Source organism: Phyllobates terribilis, unplaced genomic scaffold (genome assembly GCF_046119375.1).
Source record: "Phyllobates terribilis strain yellow unplaced genomic scaffold, ASM4611937v1 Scaffold_1__5_contigs__length_1240528914, whole genome shotgun sequence".
NCBI classification, from domain to species: domain Eukaryota; kingdom Metazoa; phylum Chordata; class Amphibia; order Anura; family Dendrobatidae; genus Phyllobates; species Phyllobates terribilis.
This window is the reverse complement of record NW_027362761.1, coordinates 1,003,135,847-1,003,163,393: the sequence shown is the minus strand read 5'-3', so window position 1 is coordinate 1,003,163,393 and position 27,547 is coordinate 1,003,135,847. Positions and strand designations below refer to the sequence as shown.

The 27,547-nt window shown below is 28.6% G+C and overlaps 15 non-coding genes across 15 annotated transcripts; all 15 read right to left on the bottom strand.

Moving 5' to 3' along the window:
• Positions 1 to 1,303: 1,303 nt before the first annotated feature.
• On the bottom strand, positions 1,304 to 1,375 carry TRNAC-GCA (transfer RNA cysteine (anticodon GCA)). The gene has a single exon. It is a non-coding gene; the product is annotated as a tRNA-Cys (tRNA).
• Positions 1,376 to 1,778: 403 nt separating this feature from the next.
• Positions 1,779 to 1,850, bottom strand: TRNAC-GCA (transfer RNA cysteine (anticodon GCA)). The gene has a single exon. It is a non-coding gene; the product is annotated as a tRNA-Cys (tRNA).
• Positions 1,851 to 6,536: 4,686 nt separating this feature from the next.
• On the bottom strand, positions 6,537 to 6,608 carry TRNAC-GCA (transfer RNA cysteine (anticodon GCA)). The gene has a single exon. It is a non-coding gene; the product is annotated as a tRNA-Cys (tRNA).
• A 1,824-nt stretch (positions 6,609 to 8,432) lies between these two features.
• Positions 8,433 to 8,504, bottom strand: TRNAC-GCA (transfer RNA cysteine (anticodon GCA)). Its single transcript has one exon. It is a non-coding gene; the product is annotated as a tRNA-Cys (tRNA).
• Positions 8,505 to 9,388: 884 nt separating this feature from the next.
• Positions 9,389 to 9,460, bottom strand: TRNAC-GCA (transfer RNA cysteine (anticodon GCA)). The gene has a single exon. It is a non-coding gene; the product is annotated as a tRNA-Cys (tRNA).
• A 403-nt stretch (positions 9,461 to 9,863) lies between these two features.
• Positions 9,864 to 9,935, bottom strand: TRNAC-GCA (transfer RNA cysteine (anticodon GCA)). The gene has a single exon. It is a non-coding gene; the product is annotated as a tRNA-Cys (tRNA).
• A 1,355-nt stretch (positions 9,936 to 11,290) lies between these two features.
• TRNAC-GCA (transfer RNA cysteine (anticodon GCA)) lies at positions 11,291 to 11,362 on the bottom strand. Its single transcript has one exon. It is a non-coding gene; the product is annotated as a tRNA-Cys (tRNA).
• A 3,723-nt stretch (positions 11,363 to 15,085) lies between these two features.
• On the bottom strand, positions 15,086 to 15,157 carry TRNAC-GCA (transfer RNA cysteine (anticodon GCA)). The gene has a single exon. It is a non-coding gene; the product is annotated as a tRNA-Cys (tRNA).
• A 404-nt stretch (positions 15,158 to 15,561) lies between these two features.
• TRNAC-GCA (transfer RNA cysteine (anticodon GCA)) lies at positions 15,562 to 15,633 on the bottom strand. The gene has a single exon. It is a non-coding gene; the product is annotated as a tRNA-Cys (tRNA).
• A 404-nt stretch (positions 15,634 to 16,037) lies between these two features.
• TRNAC-GCA (transfer RNA cysteine (anticodon GCA)) lies at positions 16,038 to 16,109 on the bottom strand. Its single transcript has one exon. It is a non-coding gene; the product is annotated as a tRNA-Cys (tRNA).
• A 404-nt stretch (positions 16,110 to 16,513) lies between these two features.
• TRNAC-GCA (transfer RNA cysteine (anticodon GCA)) lies at positions 16,514 to 16,585 on the bottom strand. Its single transcript has one exon. It is a non-coding gene; the product is annotated as a tRNA-Cys (tRNA).
• Positions 16,586 to 21,260: 4,675 nt separating this feature from the next.
• Positions 21,261 to 21,332, bottom strand: TRNAC-GCA (transfer RNA cysteine (anticodon GCA)). Its single transcript has one exon. It is a non-coding gene; the product is annotated as a tRNA-Cys (tRNA).
• Positions 21,333 to 23,163: 1,831 nt separating this feature from the next.
• TRNAC-GCA (transfer RNA cysteine (anticodon GCA)) lies at positions 23,164 to 23,235 on the bottom strand. The gene has a single exon. It is a non-coding gene; the product is annotated as a tRNA-Cys (tRNA).
• Positions 23,236 to 25,068: 1,833 nt separating this feature from the next.
• On the bottom strand, positions 25,069 to 25,140 carry TRNAC-GCA (transfer RNA cysteine (anticodon GCA)). Its single transcript has one exon. It is a non-coding gene; the product is annotated as a tRNA-Cys (tRNA).
• Positions 25,141 to 25,544: 404 nt separating this feature from the next.
• On the bottom strand, positions 25,545 to 25,616 carry TRNAC-GCA (transfer RNA cysteine (anticodon GCA)). Its single transcript has one exon. It is a non-coding gene; the product is annotated as a tRNA-Cys (tRNA).
• Positions 25,617 to 27,547: the final 1,931 nt, after the last annotated feature.

Below are 27,547 nucleotides of genomic sequence, written 5' to 3'. Positions count from 1 at the left end.
AACTTTACAAAGTTTTACATTGTGATTATTTTTTCTTTCCGATGCATTTTTCTTCTTTAAAAATCTTTAATGAATTCAAAAAGTACAGACAAATAATCAGGAATTTTTATTTTACAAGTCAATTCTTAGTTTTAGAGTCTTTCAAAGTGCTAAAAGTATCATCTTATAGATTTTTTACATTGACTTTTTACAGACAACGTTTTTCGACCTTTTGGCTGATTTTTTAAATAGATTTCATATGAAGAAAGCACATCAATATGCATTCAACGTTATATGCCTAAAATGTTTTAATGGATAAACAAGTAATAAAGCTAGAATAATTTGGTTTAAAAAGATTTATCTTCAGGGGGCACTCGGAGTTGAACCAAGGACCTCTGTGATCTGCAGTCAAATGCTCTGCCACTGAGCTATACCTCCAAAACTTAAGTAATGCACCCTCTTTTTTTTTTTTTTTTTTTTTAAATTACATTAAAGCTATAAGAACTTTACAAAGTTTTACATTGTGATTATTTTTTCTCTCCGATGCATTTTTCTTCTCTAAAAATCTTTAATGAATTCAAAAAGTACAGACAAATAATCAGGAATTTTTATTTTACAAATCAATTCTTAGTTTTAGAGTCTTCCAAAGTGCTAAAAGTATCATCTTATAGATTTTTTACATTGACTTTTTACAGACAACGTTTTTCGACCTTTTGGCTGATTTTTAAATAGATTTCATATGAAGAAAGCACATCAATATGCATTCAACGTTATATGCCTAAAATGTTTTAATGGATAAACAAGTAATAAAGCTAGAATTATTTGGTTTAAAAAGATTTATCTTCAAGGGGCACTCGGGGTTGAACCAAGGACCTCTTGATCTGCAGTCAAATGCTCTGCCACTGAACTATACCTCCAAAACTTAAGTAATGCACCCTCTTTTTTTTTTTTTTTTTTTTTAATTACATTAAAGCTATAAGAACTTTACAAAGTTTAACATTGTGATTATTTTTTCTTTCCGATGCATTTTTCTTCTCTAAAAATCTTTAATGAATTCAAAAAGTACAGACAAATAATCAGGAATTTTTATTTTACAAGTCAATTCTTAGTTTTAGAGTCTTCCAAAGTGCTAAAAGTATCATCTTATAGATTTTTTACATTGACTTTTTACAGACAACGTTTTTCGACCTTTTGGCTGATTTTTTAAATAGATTTCATATGAAGAAAGCACATCAATATGCATTCAACGTTATATGCCTAAAATGTTTTAATGGATAAACAAGTAATAAAGCTAGAATAATTTAGTTTAAAAAGATTTATCTTCAGGGGGCACTCGGAGTTGAACCAAGGACCTCTTAATCTGCAGTCAAATGCTCTGCCACTGAGCTATACCCCCAAAACTTAAGTAATGCACACTCTTTTTTTTTTTTTTTTAAATTACATTAAAGCTATAAGAACTTTACAAAGTTTTACATTGTGATTATTTTTTCTTTCCGATGCATTTTTCTTCTTTAAAAATCTTTAATGAATTCAAAAAGTTCAGACAAATAATCAGGAATTTTTATTTTACAAGTCAATTCTTAGTTTTAGAGTCTTCCAAAGTGCTAAAAGTATCATCTTATAGATTTTTTACATTGACTTTTTACAGACAACGTTTTTCGACCTTTTGGCTGATTTTTTAAATAGATTTCATATGAAGAAAGCACATCAATATGCATTCAACGTTATATGCCTAAAATGTTTTAATGGATAAACAAGTAATAAAGCTAGAATAATTTGGTTTAAAAAGATTTATCTTCAGGGGGCACTCGGAGTTGAACCAAGGACCTCTTGATCTGCAGTCAAATGCTCTGCCACTGAGCTATACCCCCAAAACTTAAGTAATGCACACTCTTTTTTTTTTTTTTTTTAAATTACATTAAAGCTATAAGAACTTTACAAAGTTTTACATTGTGATTATTTTTTCTTTCCGATGCATTTTTCTTCTTTAAAAATCTTTAATGAATTCAAAAAGTACAGACAAATAATCAGGAATTTTTATTTTACAAGTCAATTCTTAGTTTTAGAGTCTTCCAAAGTGCTAAAAGTATCATCTTATAGATTTTTTACATTGACTTTTTACAGACAACGTTTTTCGACCTTTTGGCTGATTTTTTAAATAGATTTCATATGAAGAAAGCACATCAATATGCATTCAACGTTATATGCCTAAAATGTTTTAATGGATAAACAAGTAATAAAGCTAGAATAATTTAGTTTAAAAAGATTTATCTTCAGGGGGCACTCGGAGTTGAACCAAGGACCTCTTGATCTGCAGTCAAATGCTCTGCCACTGAACTATACCTCCAAAACTTAAGTAATGCACCCTCTTTTTTTTTTTTTTTTTTTTTTAATTACATTAAAGCTATAAGAACTTTACAAAGTTTAACATTGTGATTATTTTTTCTTTCCGATGCATTTTTCTTCTCTAAAAATCTTTAATGAATTCAAAGAGTACAGACAAATAATCAGGAATTTTTATTTTACAAGTCAATTCCTAGTTTTAGAGTCTTACAAAGTGCTAAAAGTATCATCTTATAGATTTTTTACATTGACTTTTTACAGACAACGTTTTTCGACCTTTTGGCTGATTTTTTAAATAGATTTCATATGAAGAAAGCACATCAATATGCCTTCAACTTTATATGCCTAAAATGTTTTAATGGATAAACAAGTAATAAAGCTAGAATTATTTGGTTTAAAAAGATTTATCTTCAGGGGGCACTCGGAGTTCAACCAAGGACCTCTTGATCTGCAGTCAAATGCTCTGCCACTGAGCTATACCCCCAAAACTTAAGTAATGCACACTCTTTTTTTTTTTTAATTATATTAAAGCTATAAGAACTTTACAAAGTTTTACATTGTGATTATTTTTTCTTTCCGATGCATTTTTCTTCTCTAAAAATCTTTAATGAATTCAAAAAGTACAGACAAATAATCAGGAATTTTTATTTTACAAGTCAATTCTTAGTTTTAGAGTCTTCCAAAGTGCTAAAAGAATCATCTTATAGATTTTTTACATTGACTTTTTACAGACAACGTTTTTCGACCTTTTGGCTGATTTTTTAAATAGATTTCATATGAAGAAAGAACATCAATATGCATTCAACATTATATGCCTAAAATGTGTTAATGGATAAACAAGTAATAAAGCTAGAATTATTTGGTTTAAAAAGATTTATCTTCAGGGCGCACTCGGAGTTGAACCAAGGACCTCTTGATCTGCAGTCAAATGCTCTGCCACTGAGCTATACCCCCAAAACTTAAGTAATGCACACTCTTTTTTTTTTTTTTTTTAAATTACATTAAAGCTATAAGAACTTTACAAAGTTTTACATTGTGATTATTTTTTCTTTCCGATGCATTTTTCTTCTTTAAAAATCTTTAATGAATTCAAAAAGTACAGACAAATAATCAGGAATTTTTATTTTACAAGTCAATTCTTAGTTTTAGAGTCTTCCAAAGTGCTAAAAGTATCATCTTATAGATTTTTTACATTGACTTTTTACAGACAACGTTTTTCGACCTTTTGGCTGATTTTTTAAATAGATTTCATATGAAGAAAGCACATCAATATGCATTCAACGTTATATGCCTAAAATGTTTTAATGGATAAACAAGTAATAAAGCTAGAATAATTTAGTTTAAAAAGATTTATCTTCAGGGGGCACTCGGAGTTGAACCAGGGACCTCTTGATCTGCAGTCAAATGCTCTGCCACTGAACTATACCTCCAAAATTAAGTAATGCACCCTCTTTTTTTTTTTTTTTTTTTTTTTAATTACATTAAAGCTATAAGAACTTTACAAAGTTTAACATTGTGATTATTTTTTCTTTCCGATGCATTTTTCTTCTCTAAAAATCTTTAATGAATTCAAAAAGTACAGACAAATAATCAGGAATTTTTATTTTACAAGTCAATTCCTAGTTTTAGAGTCTTACAAAGTGCTAAAAGTATCATCTTATAGATTTTTTACATTGACTTTTTACAGACAACGTTTTTCGACCTTTTGGCTGATTTTTTAAATAGATTTCATATGAAGAAAGCACATCAATATGCCTTCAACTTTATATGCCTAAAATGTTTTAATGGATAAACAAGTAATAAAGCTAGAATTATTTGGTTTAAAAAGATTTATCTTCAGGGGGCACTCGGAGTTCAACCAAGGACCTCTTGATCTGCAGTCAAATGCTCTGCCACTGAGCTATACCCCCAAAACTTAAGTAATGAACACTCTTTTTTTTTTTTAATTATATTAAAGCTATAAGAACTTTACAAAGTTTTACATTGTGATTATTTTTTCTTTCCGATGCATTTTTCTTCTCTAAAAATCTTTAATGAATTCAAAAAGTACAGACAAATAATCAGGAATTTTTATTTTACAAGTCAATTCTTAGTTTTAGAGTCTTCCAAAGTGCTAAAAGTATCATCTTATAGATTTTTTACTTTGACTTTTTACAGACAACGTTTTTCGACCTTTTGGCTGATTTTTTAAATAGATTTCATATGAAGAAAGAACATCAATATGCATTCAACATTATATGCCTAAAATGTGTTAATGGATAAACAAGTAATAAAGCTAGAATTATTTGGTTTAAAAAGATTTATCTTCAGGGCGCACTCGGAGTTGAACCAAGGACCTCTTGATCTGCAGTCAAATGCTCTGCCACTGAGCTATACCCCCAAAACTTAAGTAATGCACACTTTTTTTTTTTTTTTTAAATTACATTAAAGCTATAAGAACTTTACAAAGTTTTACATTGTGATTATTTTTTCTTTCCGATGCATTTTTCTTCTTTAAAAATCTTTAATGAATTCAAAAAGTACAGACAAATAATCAGGAATTTTTATTTTACAAGTCAATTCTTAGTTTTAGAGTCTTCCAAAGTGCTAAAAGTATCATCTTATAGATTTTTTACATTGACTTTTTACAGACAACGTTTTTCGACCTTTTGGCTGATTTTTTAAATAGATTTCATATGAAGAAAGCACATCAATATGCATTCAACGTTATATGCCTAAAATGTTTTAATGGATAAACAAGTAATAAAGCTAGAATTATTTAGTTTAAAAAGATTTATCTTCAGGGGGCACTCGGAGTTGAACCAAGGACCTCTTGATCTGCAGTCAAATAGCTCTGCCACTGAGCTATACCCCCAAAACTTAAGTAATGCACACTTTTTTTTTTTTTTTTAAATTACATTAAAGCTATAAGAACTTTACAAAGTTTTACATTGTGATTATTTTTTCTTTCCGATGCATTTTTCTTCTGTAAAAATCTTTAATGAATTCAAAAAGTACAGACAAATAATCAGGAATTTTTATTTTACAAGTCAATTCTTAGTTTTAGAGTCCTCCAAAGTGCTAAAAGTATCATCTTATAGATTTTTTACATTGACTTTTTACAGACAACGTTTTTCGACCTTTTGGCTGATTTTTTAAATAGATTTCATATGAAGAAAGCACATCAATATGCATTCAACGTTATATGCCTAAAATGTTTTAATGGATAAACAAGTAATAAAGCTAGAATAATTTGGTTTAAAAAGATTTATCTTCAGTGGGCATTCGGAGTTGAACCAAGGACCTCTTGATCTGCAGTCAAATGCTCTGCCACTGAGCTATACCCCCAAAACTTAAGTAATGCACACTCTTTTTTTTTTTTTTTTTTTAAATTACATTAAAGCTATAAGAACTTTACAAAGTTTTACATTGTGATTATTTTTTCTTTCCGATGCATTTTTCTTCTCTAAAAATCTTTAATGAATTCAAAAAGTACAGACAAATAATCAGGAATTTTTATTTTACAAGTCAATTCTTAGTTTTAGAGTCTTCCAAAGTGCTAAAAGTATCATCTTATAGATTTTTTACATTGACTTTTTACAGACAACGTTTTTCGACCTTTTGGCTGATTTTTTAAATAGATTTCATATGAAGAAAGCACATCAATATGCATTCAACATTATATGCCTAAAATGTTTTAATGGATAAACAAGTAATAAAGCTAGAATTATTTGGTTTAAAAAGATTTATCTTCAGGGGGCACTCGGAGTTGAACCAAGAACCTCTTAATCTGCAGTCAAATGCTCTGCCACTGAGCTATACCCCCAAAACTTAAGTAATGCACCCTTTTTTTTTTTTTTTTTTTTTTTTTAATTACATTAAAGCTATAAGAACTTTACAAAGTTTTACATTGTGATTATTTTTTCTTTCCGATGCATTTTTCTTCTCTAAAAATCTTTAATGAATTCAAAAAGTACAGACAAATAATCAGGAATTTTTATTTTACAAGTCAATTCTTAGTTTTAGAGTCTTCCAAAGTGCTAAAAGTATCATCTTATAGATTTTTTACATTGACTTTTTACAGACAACGTTTTTCGACCTTTTGGCTGATTTTTTAAATAGATTTCATATGAAGAAAGCACATCAATATGCATTCAACGTTATATGCCTAAAATGTTTTAATGGATAAACAAGTAATAAAGCTAGAATAATTTAGTTTAAAAAGATTTATCTTCAGGGGGCACTCGGAGTTGAACCAAGGACCTCTTGATCTGCAGTCAAATGCTCTGCCACTGAGCTATACCCCCAAAACTTAAGTAATGCACACTCTTTTTTTTTTTTTTTTTAAATTACATTAAAGCTATAAGAACTTTACAAAGTTTTACATTGTGATTATTTTTTCTTTCCGATGCATTTTTCTTCTTTAAAAATCTTTAATGAATTCAAAAAGTTCAGACAAATAATCAGGAATTTTTATTTTACAAGTCAATTCTTAGTTTTAGAGTCTTCCAAAGTGCTAAAAGTATCATCTTATAGATTTTTTACATTGACTTTTTACAGACAACGTTTTTCGACCTTTTGGCTGATTTTTTAAATAGATTTCATATGAAGAAAGCACATCAATATGCATTCAACGTTATATGCCTAAAATGTTTTAATGGATAAACAAGTAATAAAGCTAGAATAATTTAGTTTAAAAAGATTTATCTTCAGGGGGCACTCGGAGTTGAACCAAGGACCTCTTGATCTGCAGTCAAATGCTCTGCCACTGAACTATACCTCCAAAACTTAAGTAATGCACCCTCTTTTTTTTTTTTTTTTTTTTTTTAATTACATTAAAGCTATAAGAACTTTACAAAGTTTAACATTGTGATTATTTTTTCTTTCCGATGCATTTTTCTTCTCTAAAAATCTTTAATGAATTCAAAAAGTACAGACAAATAATCAGGAATTTTTATTTTACAAGTCAATTCCTAGTTTTAGAGTCTTACAAAGTGCTAAAAGTATCATCTTATAGATTTTTTACATTGACTTTTTACAGACAACGTTTTTCGACCTTTTGGCTGATTTTTTAAATAGATTTCATATGAAGAAAGCACATCAATATGCCTTCAACGTTATATGCCTAAAATGTTTTAATGGATAAACAAGTAATAAAGCTAGAATTATTTGGTTTAAAAAGATTTATCTTCAGGGGGCACTCGGAGTTCAACCAAGGACCTCTTGATCTGCAGTCAAATGCTCTGCCACTGAGCTATACCCCCAAAACTTAAGTAATGCACACTCTTTTTTTTTTTAAATTATATTAAAGCTATAAGAACTTTACAAAGTTTTACATTGTGATTATTTTTTCTTTCCGATGCATTTTTCTTCTCTAAAAATCTTTAATGAATTCAAAAAGTACAGACAAATAATCAGGAATTTTTATTTTACAAGTCAATTCTTAGTTTTAGAGTCTTCCAAAGTGCTAAAAGTATCATCTTATAGATTTTTTACTTTGACTTTTTACAGACAACGTTTTTCGACCTTTTGGCTGAGTTTTTAAATAGATTTCATATGAAGAAAGAACATCAATATGCATTCAACATTATATGCCTAAAATGTTTTAATGGATAAACAAGTAATAAAGCTAGAATTATTTGGTTTAAAAAGATTTATCTTCAGGGCGCACTCGGAGTTGAACCAAGGACCTCTTGATCTGCAGTCAAATGCTCTGCCACTGAGCTATACCCCCAAAACTTAAGTAATGCACACTTTTTTTTTTTTTAATTACATTAAAGCTATAAGAACTTTACAAAGTTTTACATTGTGATTATTTTTTCTTTCCGATGCATTTTTCTTCTTTAAAAATCTTTAATGAATTCAAAAAGTACAGACAAATAATCAGGAATTTTTATTTTACAAGTCAATTCTTAGTTTTAGAGTCTTCCAAAGTGCTAAAAGTATCATCTTATAGATTTTTTACATTGACTTTTTACAGACAACGTTTTTCGACCTTTTGGCTGATTTTTTAAATAGATTTCATATGAAGAAAGCACATCAATATGCATTCAACGTTATATGCCTAAAATGTTTTAATGGATAAACAAGTAATAAAGCTAGAATAATTTAGTTTAAAAAGATTTATCTTCAGGGGGCACTCGGAGTTGAACCAAGGACCTCTTGATCTGCAGTCAAATGCTCTGCCACTGAGCTATACCCCCAAAACTTAAGTAATGCACACTCTTTTTTTTTTTTTTTTTAAATTACATTAAAGCTATAAGAACTTTACAAAGTTTAACATTGTGATTATTTTTTCTTTCCGATGCATTTTTCTTCTCTAAAAATCTTTAATGAATTCAAAAAGTACAGACAAATAATCAGGAATTTTTATTTTACAAGTCAATTCTTAGTTTTAGAGTCTTCCAAAGTGCTAAAAGTATCATCTTATAGATTTTTTACATTGACTTTTTACAGACAACGTTTTTCGACCTTTTGGCTGATTTTTTAAATAGATTTCATATGAAGAAAGCACATCAATATGCATTCAACGTTATATGCCTAAAATGTTTTAATGGATAAACAAGTAATAAAGCTAGAATAATTTAGTTTAAAAAGATTTATCTTCAGGGGGCACTCGGAGTTGAACCAAGGACCTCTTGATCTGCAGTCAAATGCTCTGCCACTGAACTATACCTCCAAAACTTAAGTAATGCACCCTCTTTTTTTTTTTTTTTTTTTTTTAATTACATTAAAGCTATAAGAACTTTACAAAGTTTAACATTGTGATTATTTTTTCTTTCCGATGCATTTTTCTTCTCTAAAAATCTTTAATGAATTCAAAAAGTACAGACAAATAATCAGGAATTTTTATTTTACAAGTCAATTCTTAGTTTTAGAGTCTTCCAAAGTTCTAAAAGTATCATCTTATAGATTTTTTACATTGACTTTTTACAGACAACGTTTTTCGACCTTTTGGCTGATTTTTTAAATAGATTTCATATGAAGAAAGCACATCAATATGCATTCAACGTTATATGCCTAAAATGTTTTAATGGATAAACAAGTAATAAAGCTAGAATTATTTAGTTTAAAAATATTTATCTTCAGGGGGCACTCGGAGTTGAACCAAGGACCTCTTGATCTGCAGTCAAATGCTCTGCCACTGAGCTATACCCCCAAAACTTAAGTAATGCACACTCTTTTTTTTTTTTTTTTAAATTACATTAAAGCTATAAGAACTTTACAAAGTTTTACATTGTGATTATTTTTTCTTTCCGATGCATTTTTCTTCTTTAAAAATCTTTAATGAATTCAAAAAGTACAGACAAATAATCAGGAATTTTTATTTTACAAGTCAATTCTTAGTTTTAGAGTCTTCCAAAGTGCTAAAAGTATCATCTTATAGATTTTTTACATTGACTTTTTACAGACAACATTTTTCGACCTTTTGGCTGATTTTTTAAATAGATTTCATATGAAGAAAGCACATCAATATGCATTCAACGTTATATGCCTAAAATGTTTTAATGGATAAACAAGTAATAAAGCTAGAATAATTTAGTTTAAAAAGATTTATCTTCAGGGGGCACTCGGAGTTGAACCAAGGACCTCTTGATCTGCAGTCAAATGCTCTGCCACTGAGCTATACCCCCAAAACTTAAGTAATGCACACTCTTTTTTTTTTTTTTTTTAAATTACATTAAAGCTATAAGAACTTTACAAAGTTTTACATTGTGATTATTTTTTCTTTCCGATGCATTTTTCTTCTTTAAAAATCTTTAATGAATTCAAAAAGTACAGACAAATAATCAGGAATTTTTATTTTACAAGTCAATTCTTAGTTTTAGAGTCTTCCAAAGTGCTAAAAGTATCATCTTATAGATTTTTTACATTGACTTTTTACAGACAACATTTTTCGACCTTTTGGCTGATTTTTTAAATAGATTTCATATGAAGAAAGCACATCAATATGCATTCAACGTTATATGCCTAAAATGTTTTAATGGATAAACAAGTAATAAAGCTAGAATAATTTAGTTTAAAAAGATTTATCTTCAGGGGGCACTCGGAGTTGAACCAAGGACCTCTTGATCTGCAGTCAAATGCTCTGCCACTGAACTATACCTCCAAAACTTAAGTAATGCACCCTCTTTTTTTTTTTTTTTTTTTTTTTAATTACATTAAAGCTATAAGAACTTTACAAAGTTTAACATTGTGATTATTTTTTCTTTCCGATGCATTTTTCTTCTCTAAAAATCTTTAATGAATTCAAAAAGTACAGACAAATAATCAGGAATTTTTATTTTACAAGTCAATTCCTAGTTTTAGAGTCTTACAAAGTGCTAAAAGTATCATCTTATAGATTTTTTACATTGACTTTTTACAGACAACGTTTTTCGACCTTTTGGCTGATTTTTTAAATAGATTTCATATGAAGAAAGCACATCAATATGCCTTCAACTTTATATGCCTAAAATGTTTTAATGGATAAACAAGTAATAAAGCTAGAATTATTTGGTTTAAAAAGATTTATCTTCAGGGGGCACTCGGAGTTCAACCAAGGACCTCTTGATCTGCAGTCAAATGCTCTGCCACTGAGCTATACCCCCAAAACTTAAGTAATGCACACTCTTTTTTTTTTTTAATTATATTAAAGCTATAAGAACTTTACAAAGTTTTACATTGTGATTATTTTTTCTTTCCGATGCATTTTTCTTCTCTAAAAATCTTTAATGAATTCAAAAAGTACAGACAAATAATCAGGAATTTTTATTTTACAAGTCAATTCTTAGTTTTAGAGTCTTCCAAAGTGCTAAAAGTATCATCTTATAGATTTTTTACATTGACTTTTTACAGACAACATTTTTCGACCTTTTGGCTGATTTTTTAAATAGATTTCATATGAAGAAAGCACATCAATATGCATTCAACGTTATATGCCTAAAATGTTTTAATGGATAAACAAGTAATAAAGCTAGAATAATTTAGTTTAAAAAGATTTATCTTCAGGGGGCACTCGGAGTTGAACCAAGGACCTCTTGATCTGCAGTCAAATGCTCTGCCACTGAGCTATACCCCCAAAACTTAAGTAATGCACACTCTTTTTTTTTTTTTTTTTTTAAATTACATTAAAGCTATAAGAACTTTACAAAGTTTTACATTGTGATTATTTTTTCTTTCCGATGCATTTTTCTTCTTTAAAAATCTTTAATGAATTCAAAAAGTACAGACAAATAATCAGGAATTTTTATTTTACAAGTCAATTCTTAGTTTTAGAGTCTTCCAAAGTGCTAAAAGTATCATCTTATAGATTTTTTACATTGACTTTTTACAGACAACATTTTTCGACCTTTTGGCTGATTTTTTAAATAGATTTCATATGAAGAAAGCACATCAATATGCATTCAACGTTATATGCCTAAAATGTTTTAATGGATAAACAAGTAATAAAGCTAGAATAATTTAGTTTAAAAAGATTTATCTTCAGGGGGCACTCGGAGTTGAACCAAGGACCTCTTGATCTGCAGTCAAATGCTCTGCCACTGAACTATACCTCCAAAACTTAAGTAATGCACCCTCTTTTTTTTTTTTTTTTTTTTTTTAATTACATTAAAGCTATAAGAACTTTACAAAGTTTAACAATGTGATTATTTTTTCTTTCCGATGCATTTTTCTTCTCTAAAAATCTTTAATGAATTCAAAAAGTACAGACAAATAATCAGGAATTTTTATTTTACAAGTCAATTCCTAGTTTTAGAGTCTTACAAAGTGCTAAAAGTATCATCTTATAGATTTTTTACATTGACTTTTTACAGACAACGTTTTTCGACCTTTTGGCTGATTTTTTAAATAGATTTCATATGAAGAAAGCACATCAATATGCCTTCAACGTTATATGCCTAAAATGTTTTAATGGATAAACAAGTAATAAAGCTAGAATTATTTGGTTTAAAAAGATTTATCTTCAGGGGGCACTCGGAGTTCAACCAAGGACCTCTTGATCTGCAGTCAAATGCTCTGCCACTGAGCTATACCCCCAAAACTTAAGTAATGCACACTCTTTTTTTTTTTTAATTATATTAAAGCTATAAGAACTTTACAAAGTTTTACATTGTGATTATTTTTTCTTTCCGATGCATTTTTCTTCTCTAAAAATCTTTAATGAATTCAAAAAGTACAGACAAATAATCAGGAATTTTTATTTTACAAGTCAATTCTTAGTTTTAGAGTCTTCCAAAGTGCTAAAAGTATCATCTTATAGATTTTTTACTTTGACTTTTTACAGACAACGTTTTTCGACCTTTTGGCTGATTTTTTAAATAGATTTCATATGAAGAAAGAACATCAATATGCATTCAACATTATATGCCTAAAATGTTTTAATGGATAAACAAGTAATAAAGCTAGAATTATTTGGTTTAAAAAGATTTATCTTCAGGGCGCACTCGGAGTTGAACCAAGGACCTCTTGATCTGCAGTCAAATGCTCTGCCACTGAGCTATACCCCCAAAACTTAAGTAATGCACACTCTTTTTTTTTTTTTTTTTAAATTACATTAAAGCTATAAGAACTTTACAAAGTTTTACATTGTGATTATTTTTTCTTTCCGATGCATTTTTCTTCTTTAAAAATCTTTAATGAATTCAAAAAGTACAGACAAATAATCAGGAATTTTTATTTTACAAGTCAATTCTTAGTTTTAGAGTCTTCCAAAGTGCTAAAAGTATCATCTTATAGATTTTTTACATTGACTTTTTACAGACAAAGTTTTTCGACCTTTTGGCTGATTTTTTAAATAGATTTCATATGAAGAAAGAACATCAATATGCATTCAACATTATATGCCTAAAATGTTTTAATGGATAAACAAGTAATAAAGCTAGAATTATTTGGTTTAAAAAGATTTATCTTCAGGGCGCACTCGGAGTTGAACCAAGGACCTCTTGATCTGCAGTCAAATGCTCTGCCACTGAGCTATACCCCCAAAACTTAAGTAATGCACACTCTTTTTTTTTTTTAATTATATTAAAGCTATAAGAACTTTACAAAGTTTTACATTGTGATTATTTTTTCTTTCCGATGCATTTTTCTTCTCTAAAAATCTTTAATGAATTCAAAAAGTACAGACAAATAATCAGGAATTTTTATTTTACAAGTCAATTCTTAGTTTTAGAGTCTTCCAAAGTGCTAAAAGTATCATCTTATAGATTTTTTACTTTGACTTTTTACAGACAACGTTTTTCGACCTTTTGGCTGATTTTTTAAATAGATTTCATATGAAGAAAGAACATCAATATGCATTCAACATTATATGCCTAAAATGTTTTAATGGATAAACAAGTAATAAAGCTAGAATTATTTGGTTTAAAAAGATTTATCTTCAGGGCGCACTCGGAGTTGAACCAAGGACCTCTTGATCTGCAGTCAAATGCTCTGCCACTGAGCTATACCCCCAAAACTTAAGTAATGCACACTTTTTTTTTTTTTTTTTTTAATTACATTAAAGCTATAAGAACTTTACAAAGTTTTACATTGTGATTATTTTTTCTTTCCGATGCATTTTTCTTCTTTAAAAATCTTTAATGAATTCAAAAAGTACAGACAAATAATCAGGAATTTTTATTTTACAAGTCAATTCTTAGTTTTAGAGTCTTCCAAAGTGCTAAAAGTATCATCTTATAGATTTTTTACATTGACTTTTTACAGACAAAGTTTTTCGACCTTTTGGCTGATTTTTTAAATAGATTTCATATGAAGAAAGAACATCAATATGCATTCAACATTATATGCCTAAAATGTTTTAATGGATAAACAAGTAATAAAGCTAGAATTATTTGGTTTAAAAAGATTTATCTTCAGGGCGCACTCGGAGTTGAACCAAGGACCTCTTGATCTGCAGTCAAATGCTCTGCCACTGAGCTATACCCCCAAAACTTAAGTAATGCACACTCTTTTTTTTTTTTAATTATATTAAAGCTATAAGAACTTTACAAAGTTTTACATTGTGATTATTTTTTCTTTCCGATGCATTTTTCTTCTCTAAAAATCTTTAATGAATTCAAAAAGTACAGACAAATAATCAGGAATTTTTATTTTACAAGTCAATTCTTAGTTTTAGAGTCTTCCAAAGTGCTAAAAGTATCATCTTATAGATTTTTTACTTTGACTTTTTACAGACAACGTTTTTCGACCTTTTGGCTGATTTTTTAAATAGATTTCATATGAAGAAAGAACATCAATATGCATTCAACATTATATGCCTAAAATGTTTTAATGGATAAACAAGTAATAAAGCTAGAATTATTTGGTTTAAAAAGATTTATCTTCAGGGCGCACTCGGAGTTGAACCAAGGACCTCTTGATCTGCAGTCAAATGCTCTGCCACTGAGCTATACCCCCAAAACTTAAGTAATGCACACTTTTTTTTTTTTTTTTTTTAATTACATTAAAGCTATAAGAACTTTACAAAGTTTTACATTGTGATTATTTTTTCTTTCCGATGCATTTTTCTTCTTTAAAAATCTTTAATGAATTCAAAAAGTACAGACAAATAATCAGGAATTTTTATTTTACAAGTCAATTCTTAGTTTTAGAGTCTTCCAAAGTGCTAAAAGTATCATCTTATAGATTTTTTACATTGACTTTTTACAGACAACGTTTTTCGACCTTTTGGCTGATTTTTTAAATAGATTTCATATGAAGAAAGCACATCAATATGCATTCAACGTTATATGCCTAAAATGTTTTAATGGATAAACAAGTAATAAAGCTAGAATAATTTAGTTTAAAAAGATTTATCTTCAGGGGGCACTCGGAGTTGAACCAAGGACCTCTTGATCTGCAGTCAAATGCTCTGCCACTGAGCTATACCCCCAAAACTTAAGTAATGCACACTCTTTTTTTTTTTTTTTTTAAATTACATTAAAGCTATAAGAACTTTACAAAGTTTAACATTGTGATTATTTTTTCTTTCCGATGCATTTTTCTTCTCTAAAAATCTTTAATGAATTCAAAAAGTACAGACAAATAATCAGGAATTTTTATTTTACAAGTCAATTCTTAGTTTTAGAGTCTTCCAAAGTGCTAAAAGTATCATCTTATAGATTTTTTACATTGACTTTTTACAGACAACGTTTTTCGACCTTTTGGCTGATTTTTTAAATAGATTTCATATGAAGAAAGCACATCAATATGCATTCAACGTTATATGCCTAAAATGTTTTAATGGATAAACAAGTAATAAAGCTAGAATAATTTAGTTTAAAAAGATTTATCTTCAGGGGGCACTCGGAGTTGAACCAAGGACCTCTTGATCTGCAGTCAAATGCTCTGCCACTGAGCTATACCCCCAAAACTTAAGTAATGCACACTCTTTTTTTTTTTTTTTTTAAATTACATTAAAGCTATAAGAACTTTACAAAGTTTAACATTGTGATTATTTTTTCTTTCCGATGCATTTTTCTTCTCTAAAAATCTTTAATGAATTCAAAAAGTACAGACAAATAATCAGGAATTTTTATTTTACAAGTCAATTCTTAGTTTTAGAGTCTTCCAAAGTGCTAAAAGTATCATCTTATAGATTTTTTACATTGACTTTTTACAGACAACGTTTTTCGACCTTTTGGCTGATTTTTTAAATAGATTTCATATGAAGAAAGCACATCAATATGCATTCAACGTTATATGCCTAAAATGTTTTAATGGATAAACAAGTAATAAAGCTAGAATTATTTAGTTTAAAAATATTTATCTTCAGGGGGCACTCGGAGTTGAACCAAGGACCTCTTGATCTGCAGTCAAATGCTCTGCCACTGAGCTATACCCCCAAAACTTAAGTAATGCACACTCTTTTTTTTTTTTTTTTTAAATTACATTAAAGCTATAAGAACTTTACAAAGTTTTACATTGTGATTATTTTTTCTTTCCGATGCATTTTTCTTCTTTAAAAATCTTTAATGAATTCAAAAAGTACAGACAAATAATCAGGAATTTTTATTTTACAAGTCAATTCTTAGTTTTAGAGTCTTCCAAAGTGCTAAAAGTATCATCTTATAGATTTTTTACATTGACTTTTTACAGACAACATTTTTCGACCTTTTGGCTGATTTTTTAAATAGATTTCATATGAAGAAAGCACATCAATATGCATTCAACGTTATATGCCTAAAATGTTTTAATGGATAAACAAGTAATAAAGCTAGAATAATTTAGTTTAAAAAGATTTATCTTCAGGGGGCACTCGGAGTTGAACCAAGGACCTCTTGATCTGCAGTCAAATGCTCTGCCACTGAGCTATACCCCCAAAACTTAAGTAATGCACACTCTTTTTTTTTTTTTTTTTAAATTACATTAAAGCTATAAGAACTTTACAAAGTTTTACATTGTGATTATTTTTTCTTTCCGATGCATTTTTCTTCTTTAAAAAGCTTTAATGAATTCAAAAAGTACAGACAAATAATCAGGAATTTTTATTTTACAAGTCAATTCTTAGTTTTAGAGTCTTCCAAAGTGCTAAAAGTATCATCTTATAGATTTTTTACATTGACTTTTTACAGACAACATTTTTCGACCTTTTGGCTGATTTTTTAAATAGATTTCATATGAAGAAAGCACATCAATATGCATTCAACGTTATATGCCTAAAATGTTTTAATGGATAAACAAGTAATAAAGCTAGAATTATTTGGTTTAAAAAGATTTATCTTCAGGGGGCACTCGGAGTTCAACCAAGGACCTCTTGATCTGCAGTCAAATGCTCTGCCACTGAGCTATACCCCCAAAACTTAAGTAATGCACACTCTTTTTTTTTTTTAATTATATTAAAGCTATAAGAACTTTACAAAGTTTTACATTGTGATTATTTTTTCTTTCCGATGCATTTTTCTTCTCTAAAAATCTTTAATGAATTCAAAAAGTACAGACAAATAATCAGGAATTTTTATTTTACAAGTCAATTCTTAGTTTTAGAGTCTTCCAAAGTGCTAAAAGTATCATCTTATAGATTTTTTACTTTGACTTTTTACAGACAACGTTTTTCGACCTTTTGGCTGATTTTTTAAATAGATTTCATATGAAGAAAGAACATCAATATGCATTCAACATTATATGCCTAAAATGTTTTAATGGATAAACAAGTAATAAAGCTAGAATTATTTGGTTTAAAAAGATTTATCTTCAGGGCGCACTCGGAGTTGAACCAAGGACCTCTTGATCTGCAGTCAAATGCTCTGCCACTGAGCTATATCCCCAAAACTTAAGTAATGCACACTTTTTTTTTTTTTTTTTAAATTACATTAAAGCTATAAGAACTTTACAAAGTTTTACATTGTGATTATTTTTTCTTTCCGATGCATTTTTCTTCTTTAAAAATCTTTAATGAATTCAAAAAGTACAGACAAATAATCAGGAATTTTTATTTTACAAGTCAATTCTTAGTTTTAGAGTCTTCCAAAGTGCTAAAAGTATCATCTTATAGATTTTTTACATTGACTTTTTACAGACAACGTTTTTCGACCTTTTGGCTGATTTTTTAAATAGATTTCATATGAAGAAAGCACATCAATATGCATTCAACGTTATATGCCTAAAATGTTTTAATGGATAAACAAGTAATAAAGCTAGAATAATTTAGTTTAAAAAGATTTATCTTCAGGGGGCACTCGGAGTTGAACCAAGGACCTCTTGATCTGCAGTCAAATGCTCTGCCACTGAACTATACCTCCAAAACTTAAGTAATGCACCCTCTTTTTTTTTTTTTTTTTTTTTTTAATTACATTAAAGCTATAAGAACTTTACAAAGTTTAACATTGTGATTATTTTTTCTTTCCGATGCATTTTTCTTCTCTAAAAATCTTTAATGAATTCAAAAAGTACAGACAAATAATCAGGAATTTTTATTTTACAAGTCAATTCCTAGTTTTAGAGTCTTACAAAGTGCTAAAAGTATCATCTTATAGATTTTTTACATTGACTTTTTACAGACAACGTTTTTCGACCTTTTGGCTGATTTTTTAAATAGATTTCATATGAAGAAAGCACATCAATATGCCTTCAACGTTATATGCCTAAAATGTTTTAATGGATAAACAAGTAATAAAGCTAGAATTATTTGGTTTAAAAAGATTTATCTTCAGGGGGCACTCGGAGTTCAACCAAGGACCTCTTGATCTGCAGTCAAATGCTCTGCCACTGAGCTATACCCCCAAAACTTAAGTAATGCACACTCTTTTTTTTTTTTAATTATATTAAAGCTATAAGAACTTTACAAAGTTTTACATTGTGATTATTTTTTCTTTCCGATGCATTTTTCTTCTCTAAAAATCTTTAATGAATTCAAAAAGTACAGACAAATAATCAGGAATTTTTATTTTACAAGTCAATTCTTAGTTTTAGAGTCTTCCAAAGTGCTAAAAGTATCATCTTATAGATTTTTTACTTTGACTTTTTACAGACAACGTTTTTCGACCTTTTGGCTGATTTTTTAAATAGATTTCATATGAAGAAAGAACATCAATATGCATTCAACATTATATGCCTAAAATGTTTTAATGGATAAACAAGTAATAAAGCTAGAATTATTTGGTTTAAAAAGATTTATCTTCAGGGCGCACTCGGAGTTGAACCAAGGACCTCTTGATCTGCAGTCAAATGCTCTGCCACTGAGCTATACCCCCAAAACTTAAGTAATGCACACTTTTTTTTTTTTTTTTTAAATTACATTAAAGCTATAAGAACTTTACAAAGTTTTACATTGTGATTATTTTTTCTTTCCGATGCATTTTTCTTCTTTAAAAATCTTTAATGAATTCAAAAAGTACAGACAAATAATCAGGAATTTTTATTTTACAAGTCAATTCTTAGTTTTAGAGTCTTCCAAAGTGCTAAAAGTATCATCTTATAGATTTTTTACATTGACTTTTTACAGACAACGTTTTTCGACCTTTTGGCTGATTTTTTAAATAGATTTCATATGAAGAAAGCACATCAATATGCATTCAACGTTATATGCCTAAAATGTTTTAATGGATAAACAAGTAATAAAGCTAGAATAATTTAGTTTAAAAAGATTTATCTTCAGGGGGCACTCGGAGTTGAACCAAGGACCTCTTGATCTGCAGTCAAATGCTCTGCCACTGAACTATACCTCCAAAACTTAAGTAATGCACCCTCTTTTTTTTTTTTTTTTTTTTTTAATTACATTAAAGCTATAAGAACTTTACAAAGTTTAACATTGTGATTATTTTTTCTTTCCGATGCATTTTTCTTCTCTAAAAATCTTTAATGAATTCAAAAAGTACAGACAAATAATCAGGAATTTTTATTTTACAAGTCAATTCCTAGTTTTAGAGTCTTACAAAGTGCTAAAAGTATCATCTTATAGATTTTTTACATTGACTTTTTACAGACAACGTTTTTCGACCTTTTGGCTGATTTTTTAAATAGATTTCATATGAAGAAAGCACATCAATATGCCTTCAACGTTATATGCCTAAAATGTTTTAATGGATAAACAAGTAATAAAGCTAGAATTATTTGGTTTAAAAAGATTTATCTTCAGGGGGCACTCGGAGTTCAACCAAGGACCTCTTGATCTGCAGTCAAATGCTCTGCCACTGAGCTATACCCCCAAAACTTAAGTAATGCACACTCTTTTTTTTTTTTAATTATATTAAAGCTATAAGAACTTTACAAAGTTTTACATTGTGATTATTTTTTCTTTCCGATGCATTTTTCTTCTCTAAAAATCTTTAATGAATTCAAAAAGTACAGACAAATAATCAGGAATTTTTATTTTACAAGTCAATTCTTAGTTTTAGAGTCTTCCAAAGTGCTAAAAGTATCATCTTATAGATTTTTTACTTTGACTTTTTACAGACAACGTTTTTCGACCTTTTGGCTGATTTTTTAAATAGATTTCATATGAAGAAAGAACATCAATATGCATTCAACATTATATGCCTAAAATGTTTTAATGGATAAACAAGTAATAAAGCTAGAATTATTTGGTTTAAAAAGATTTATCTTCAGGGCGCACTCGGAGTTGAACCAAGGACCTCTTGATCTGCAGTCAAATGCTCTGCCACTGAGCTATACCCCCAAAACTTAAGTAATGCACACTCTTTTTTTTTTTTTTTTTAAATTACATTAAAGCTATAAGAACTTTACAAAGTTTTACATTGTGATTATTTTTTCTTTCCGATGCATTTTTCTTCTTTAAAAATCTTTAATGAATTCAAAAAGTACAGACAAATAATCAGGAATTTTTATTTTACAAGTCAATTCTTAGTTTTAGAGTCTTCCAAAGTGCTAAAAGTATCATCTTATAGATTTTTTACATTGACTTTTTACAGACAAAGTTTTTCGACCTTTTGGCTGATTTTTTAAATAGATTTCATATGAAGAAAGAACATCAATATGCATTCAACATTATATGCCTAAAATGTTTTAATGGATAAACAAGTAATAAAGCTAGAATTATTTGGTTTAAAAAGATTTATCTTCAGGGCGCACTCGGAGTTGAACCAAGGACCTCTTGATCTGCAGTCAAATGCTCTGCCACTGAGCTATACCCCCAAAACTTAAGTAATGCACACTCTTTTTTTTTTTTTTTTTAAATTACATTAAAGCTATAAGAACTTTACAAAGTTTTACATTGTGATTATTTTTTCTTTCCGATGCATTTTTCTTCTTTAAAAATCTTTAATGAATTCAAAAAGTACAGACAAATAATCAGGAATTTTTATTTTACAAGTCAATTCTTAGTTTTAGAGTCTTCCAAAGTGCTAAAAGTATCATCTTATAGATTTTTTACATTGACTTTTTACAGACAAAGTTTTTCGACCTTTTGGCTGATTTTTTAAATAGATTTCATATGAAGAAAGCACATCAATATGCATTCAACGTTATATGCCTAAAATGTTTTAATGGATAAACAAGTAATAAAGCTAGAATAATTTAGTTTAAAAAGATTTATCTTCAGGGGGCACTCGGAGTTGAACCAAGGACCTCTTGATCTGCAGTCAAATGCTCTGCCACTGAGCTATACCCCCAAAACTTAAGTAATGCACACTCTTTTTTTTTTTTTTTTTTAATTACATTAAAGCTATAAGAACTTTACAAAGTTTTACATTGTGATTATTTTTTCTTTCCGATGCATTTTTCTTCTTTAAAAATCTTTAATGAATTCAAAAAGTTCAGACAAATAATCAGGAATTTTTATTTTACAAGTCAATTCTTAGTTTTAGAGTCTTCCAAAGTGCTAAAAGTATCATCTTATAGATTTTTTACATTGACTTTTTACAGACAACGTTTTTCGACCTTTTGGCTGATTTTTTAAATAGATTTCATATGAAGAAAGCACATCAATATGCATTCAACGTTATATGCCTAAAATGTTTTAATGGATAAACAAGTAATAAAGCTAGAATAATTTAGTTTAAAAAGATTTATCTTCAGGGGGCACTCGGAGTTGAACCAAGGACCTCTTGATCTGCAGTCAAATGCTCTGCCACTGAACTATACCTCCAAAACTTAAGTAATGCACCCTCTTTTTTTTTTTTTTTTTTTTTTTAATTACATTAAAGCTATAAGAACTTTACAAAGTTTAACATTGTGATTATTTTTTCTTTCCGATGCATTTTTCTTCTCTAAAAATCTTTAATGAATTCAAAAAGTACAGACAAATAATCAGGAATTTTTATTTTACAAGTCAATTCCTAGTTTTAGAGTCTTACAAAGTGCTAAAAGTATCATCTTATAGATTTTTTACATTGACTTTTTACAGACAACGTTTTTCGACCTTTTGGCTGATTTTTTAAATAGATTTCATATGAAGAAAGCACATCAATATGCCTTCAACGTTATATGCCTAAAATGTTTTAATGGATAAACAAGTAATAAAGCTAGAATTATTTGGTTTAAAAAGATTTATCTTCAGGGGGCACTCGGAGTTCAACCAAGGACCTCTTGATCTGCAGTCAAATGCTCTGCCACTGAGCTATACCCCCAAAACTTAAGTAATGCACACTCTTTTTTTTTTTTAATTATATTAAAGCTATAAGAACTTTACAAAGTTTTACATTGTGATTATTTTTTCTTTCCGATGCATTTTTCTTCTCTAAAAATCTTTAATGAATTCAAAAAGTACAGACAAATAATCAGGAATTTTTATTTTACAAGTCAATTCTTAGTTTTAGAGTCTTCCAAAGTGCTAAAAGTATCATCTTATAGATTTTTTACTTTGACTTTTTACAGACAACGTTTTTCGACCTTTTGGCTGATTTTTTAAATAGATTTCATATGAAGAAAGAACATCAATATGCATTCAACATTATATGCCTAAAATGTTTTAATGGATAAACAAGTAATAAAGCTAGAATTATTTGGTTTAAAAAGATTTATCTTCAGGGCGCACTCGGAGTTGAACCAAGGACCTCTTGATCTGCAGTCAAATGCTCTGCCACTGAGCTATACCCCCAAAACTTAAGTAATGCACACTCTTTTTTTTTTTTTTTTTAAATTACATTAAAGCTATAAGAACTTTACAAAGTTTTACATTGTGATTATTTTTTCTTTCCGATGCATTTTTCTTCTTTAAAAATCTTTAATGAATTCAAAAAGTACAGACAAATAATCAGGAATTTTTATTTTACAAGTCAATTCTTAGTTTTAGAGTCTTCCAAAGTGCTAAAAGTATCATCTTATAGATTTTTTACATTGACTTTTTACAGACAAAGTTTTTCGACCTTTTGGCTGATTTTTTAAATAGATTTCATATGAAGAAAGCACATCAATATGCATTCAACGTTATATGCCTAAAATGTTTTAATGGATAAACAAGTAATAAAGCTAGAATAATTTAGTTTAAAAAGATTTATCTTCAGGGGGCACTCGGAGTTGAACCAAGGACCTCTTGATCTGCAGTCAAATGCTCTGCCACTGAGCTATACCCCCAAAACTTAAGTAATGCACACTCTTTTTTTTTTTTTTTTTAAATTACATTAAAGCTATAAGAACTTTACAAAGTTTTACATTGTGATTATTTTTTCTTTCCGATGCATTTTTCTTCTTTAAAAATCTTTAATGAATTCAAAAAGTTCAGACAAATAATCAGGAATTTTTATTTTACAAGTCAATTCTTAGTTTTAGAGTCTTCCAAAGTGCTAAAAGTATCATCTTATAGATTTTTTACATTGACTTTTTACAGACAACGTTTTTCGACCTTTTGGCTGATTTTTTAAATAGATTTCATATGAAGAAAGCACATCAATATGCATTCAACGTTATGTGCCTAAAATGTTTTAATGGATAAACAAGTAATAAAGCTAGAATAATTTGGTTTAAAAAGATTTATCTTCAGGGGGCACTCGGAGTTGAACCAAGGACCTCTTGATCTGCAGTCAAATGCTCTGCCACTGAGCTATACCTCCAAAACTTAAGTAATGCACCCTCTTTTTTTTTTTTTTTTTTTTTTAATTACATTAAAGCTAAAAGAACTTTACAAAGTTTAACATTGTGATTATTTTTTCTTTCCGATGCATTTTTCTTCTCTAAAAATCTTTAATGAATTCAAAAAGTACAGACAAATAATCAGGAATTTTTATTTTACAAGTCAATTCTTAGTTTTAGAGTCTTCCAAAGTGCTAAAAGTATCATCTTATAGATTTTTTACATTGACTTTTTACAGACAACGTTTTTCGACCTTTTGGCTGATTTTTTAAATAGATTTCATATGAAGAAAGAACATCAATATGCATTCAACATTATATGCCTAAAATGTTTTAATGGATAAACAAGTAATAAAGCTAGAATTATTTGGTTTAAAAAGATTTATCTTCAGGGCGCACTCGGAGTTGAACCAAGGACCTCTTGATCTGCAGTCAAATGCTCTGCCACTGAGCTATACCCCCAAAACTTAAGTAATGCACACTTTTTTTTTTTTTTTTTAAATTACATTAAAGCTATAAGAACTTTACAAAGTTTTACATTGTGATTATTTTTTCTTTCCGATGCATTTTTCTTCTTTAAAAATCTTTAATGAATTCAAAAAGTACAGACAAATAATCAGGAATTTTTATTTTACAAGTCAATTCTTAGTTTTAGAGTCTTCCAAAGTGCTAAAAGTATCATCTTATAGATTTTTTACATTGACTTTTTACAGACAACGTTTTTCGACCTTTTGGCTGATTTTTTAAATAGATTTCATATGAAGAAAGCACATCAATATGCATTCAACGTTATATGCCTAAAATGTTTTAATGGATAAACAAGTAATAAAGCTAGAATTATTTGGTTTAAAAAGATTTATCTTCAGGGGGCACTCGGAGTTGAACCAAGAACCTCTTAATCTGCAGTCAAATGCTCTGCCACTGAGCTATACCCCCAAAACTTAAGTAATGCACCCTCTTTTTTTTTTTTTTTTTAATTACATTAAAGCTATAAGAACTTTACAAAGTTTTACATTGTGATTATTTTTTCTTTCCGATGCATTTTTCTTCTCTAAAAATCTTTAATGAATTCATAAAGTACAGACAAATAATCAGGAATTTTTATTTTACAAGTCAATTCTTAGTTTTAGAGTCTTCCAAAGTGCTAAAAGTATCATCTTATAGATTTTTTACATTGACTTTTTACAGACAACGTTTTTCGACCTTTTGGCTGATTTTTTAAATAGATTTCATATGAAGAAAGCACATCAATATGCATTCAACGTTATATGCCTAAAATGTTTTAATGGATAAACAAGTAATAAAGCTAGAATTATTTAGTTTAAAAAGATTTATCTTCAGGGGGCACTCGGAGTTGAACCAAGGACCTCTTGATCTGCAGTCAAATGCTCTGCCACTGAGCTATACCCCCAAAACTTAAGTAATGCACACTCTTTTTTTTTTTTTTTTTAAATTACATTAAAGCTATAAGAACTTTACAAAGTTTTACATTGTGATTATTTTTTCTTTACGATGCATTTTTCTTCTTTAAAAATCTTTAATGAATTCAAAAAGTTCAGACAAATAATCAGGAATTTTTATTTTACAAGTCAATTCTTAGTTTTAGTGTCTTCCAAAGTGCTAAAAGTATCATCTTATAGATTTTTTACATTGACTTTTTTCAGACAACATTTTTCGACCGTTTGGCTGATTTTTTAAATAGATTTCATATGAAGAAATCACATCAATATGCATTCAACATTATATGCCTAAAATGTTTTAATGGATAAACAAGTAATAAAGCTAGAATTATTTGGTTTAAAAAGATATATTTTCAGGGGGCACTCGGAGTTGAACCAAGGACCTCTTGATCTGCAGTCAAATGCTCTGCCACTGAGCTATACCCCCAAAACTTAAGTAATGCACACTCTTCTTTTTTTTTTTCTTTTAAATTACATTAAAGCTATAAGAACTTTACAAAGTTTTACATTGTGATTCTTTTTTCTTTCCGATGCATTTTTCTTCTCTAAAAATCTTTAATGAATTCAAAAAGTACAGACAAATAATCAGGAATTTTTATTTTACAAGTCAATTCTTAGTTTTAGAGTCTTCCAAAGTGCTAAAAGTATCATCTTAAAGATTTTTTACATTGACTTTTTACAGACAACGTTTTTCGACCTTTTGGCTGATTTTTTAAATAGATTTCATATGAAGAAAGCACATAAATATGCATTCAACGTTATATGCCTAAAATGTTTTAATGGATAAACAAGTAATAAAGCTAGAATTATTTGGTTTAAAAAGATTTATCTTCAGGGCGCACTCGGAGTTGAACCAAGGACCTCTTGATCTGCAGTCAAATAGCTCTGCCACTGAGCTATACCCCCAAAACTTAAGTAATGCACACTTTTTTTTTTTTTTTTTTTAAATTACAATAAAGCTATAAGAACTTTACAAAGTTTTACATTGTGATTCTTTTTTCTTTTCGATGCATTTTTCTTCTCTAAAAATCTTTAATGAATTCAAAAAGTACAGACAAATAATCAGGAATTTTTATTTTACAAGTCAATTCTTAGTTTTAGAGTCTTCCAAAGTGCTAAAAGTATCATCTTAAAGATTTTTTACATTGACTTTTTACAGACAACGTTTTTCGACCTTTTGGCTGATTTTTTAAATAGATTTCATATGAAGAAAGCACATAAATATGCATTCAACGTTATATGCCTAAAATGTTTTAATGGATAAACAAGTAATAAAGCTAGAATTATTTGGTTTAAAAAGATTTATCTTCAGGGCACACTCGGAGTTGAATCAAGGATCTCTTGATCTGCAGTCAAATAGCTCTGCCACTGAGCTATACCCCCAAAACTTAAGTAATGCACACTTTTTTTTTTTTTTTTTAAATTACATTAAAGCTATAAGAACTTTACAAAGTTTTACATTGTGATTATTTTTTCTTTCCGATGCATTTTTCTTCTCTAAAAATCTTTAATGAATTCAAAAAGTACAGACAAATAATCAGGAATTTTTATTTTACAAGTCAATTCTTAGTTTTAGAGTCTTACAAAGTGCTAAAAGTATCATCTTATAGATTTTTTACATTGACTTTTTCCAGACAACGTTTTTCGACCTTTTGGCTGATTTTTTAAATAGATTTCATATGAAGAAAGCACATCAATATGCATTCAACGTTATATGCCTAAAATGTTTTAATGGATAAACAAGTAATAAAGCTAGAATTATTTGGTTTAAAAAGATTTATCTTCAGGGGGCACTCGGAGTTGAACCAAGGACCTCTTGATCTGCAGTCAAATGCTCTGCCACTGAGCTATACCTCCAAAACTTAAGTAATGCACCCTCTTTTTTTTTTTTTTTATTTTTTTAATTACATTAAAGCTATAAGAACTTTACAAAGTTTAACATTGTGATTATTTTTTCTTTCCGATGCATTTTTCTTCTCTAAAAATCTTTAATGAATTCAAAAAGTACAGACAAATAATCAGGAATTTTTATTTTACAAGTCAATTCTTAGTTTTAGAGTCTTCCAAAGTGCTAAAAGTATCATCTTATAGATTTTTTACATTGACTTTTTACAGACAACGTTTTTCGACCTTTTGGCTGATTTTTTAAATAGATTTCATATGAAGAAAGAACATCAATATGCATTCAACATTATATGCCTAAAATGTTTTAATGGATAAACAAGTAATAAAGCTAGAATTATTTGGTTTAAAAAGATTTATCTTCAGGGCGCACTCGGAGTTGAACCAAGGACCTCTTGATCTGCAGTCAAATGCTCTGCCACTGAGCTATACCCCCAAAACTTAAGTAATGCACAC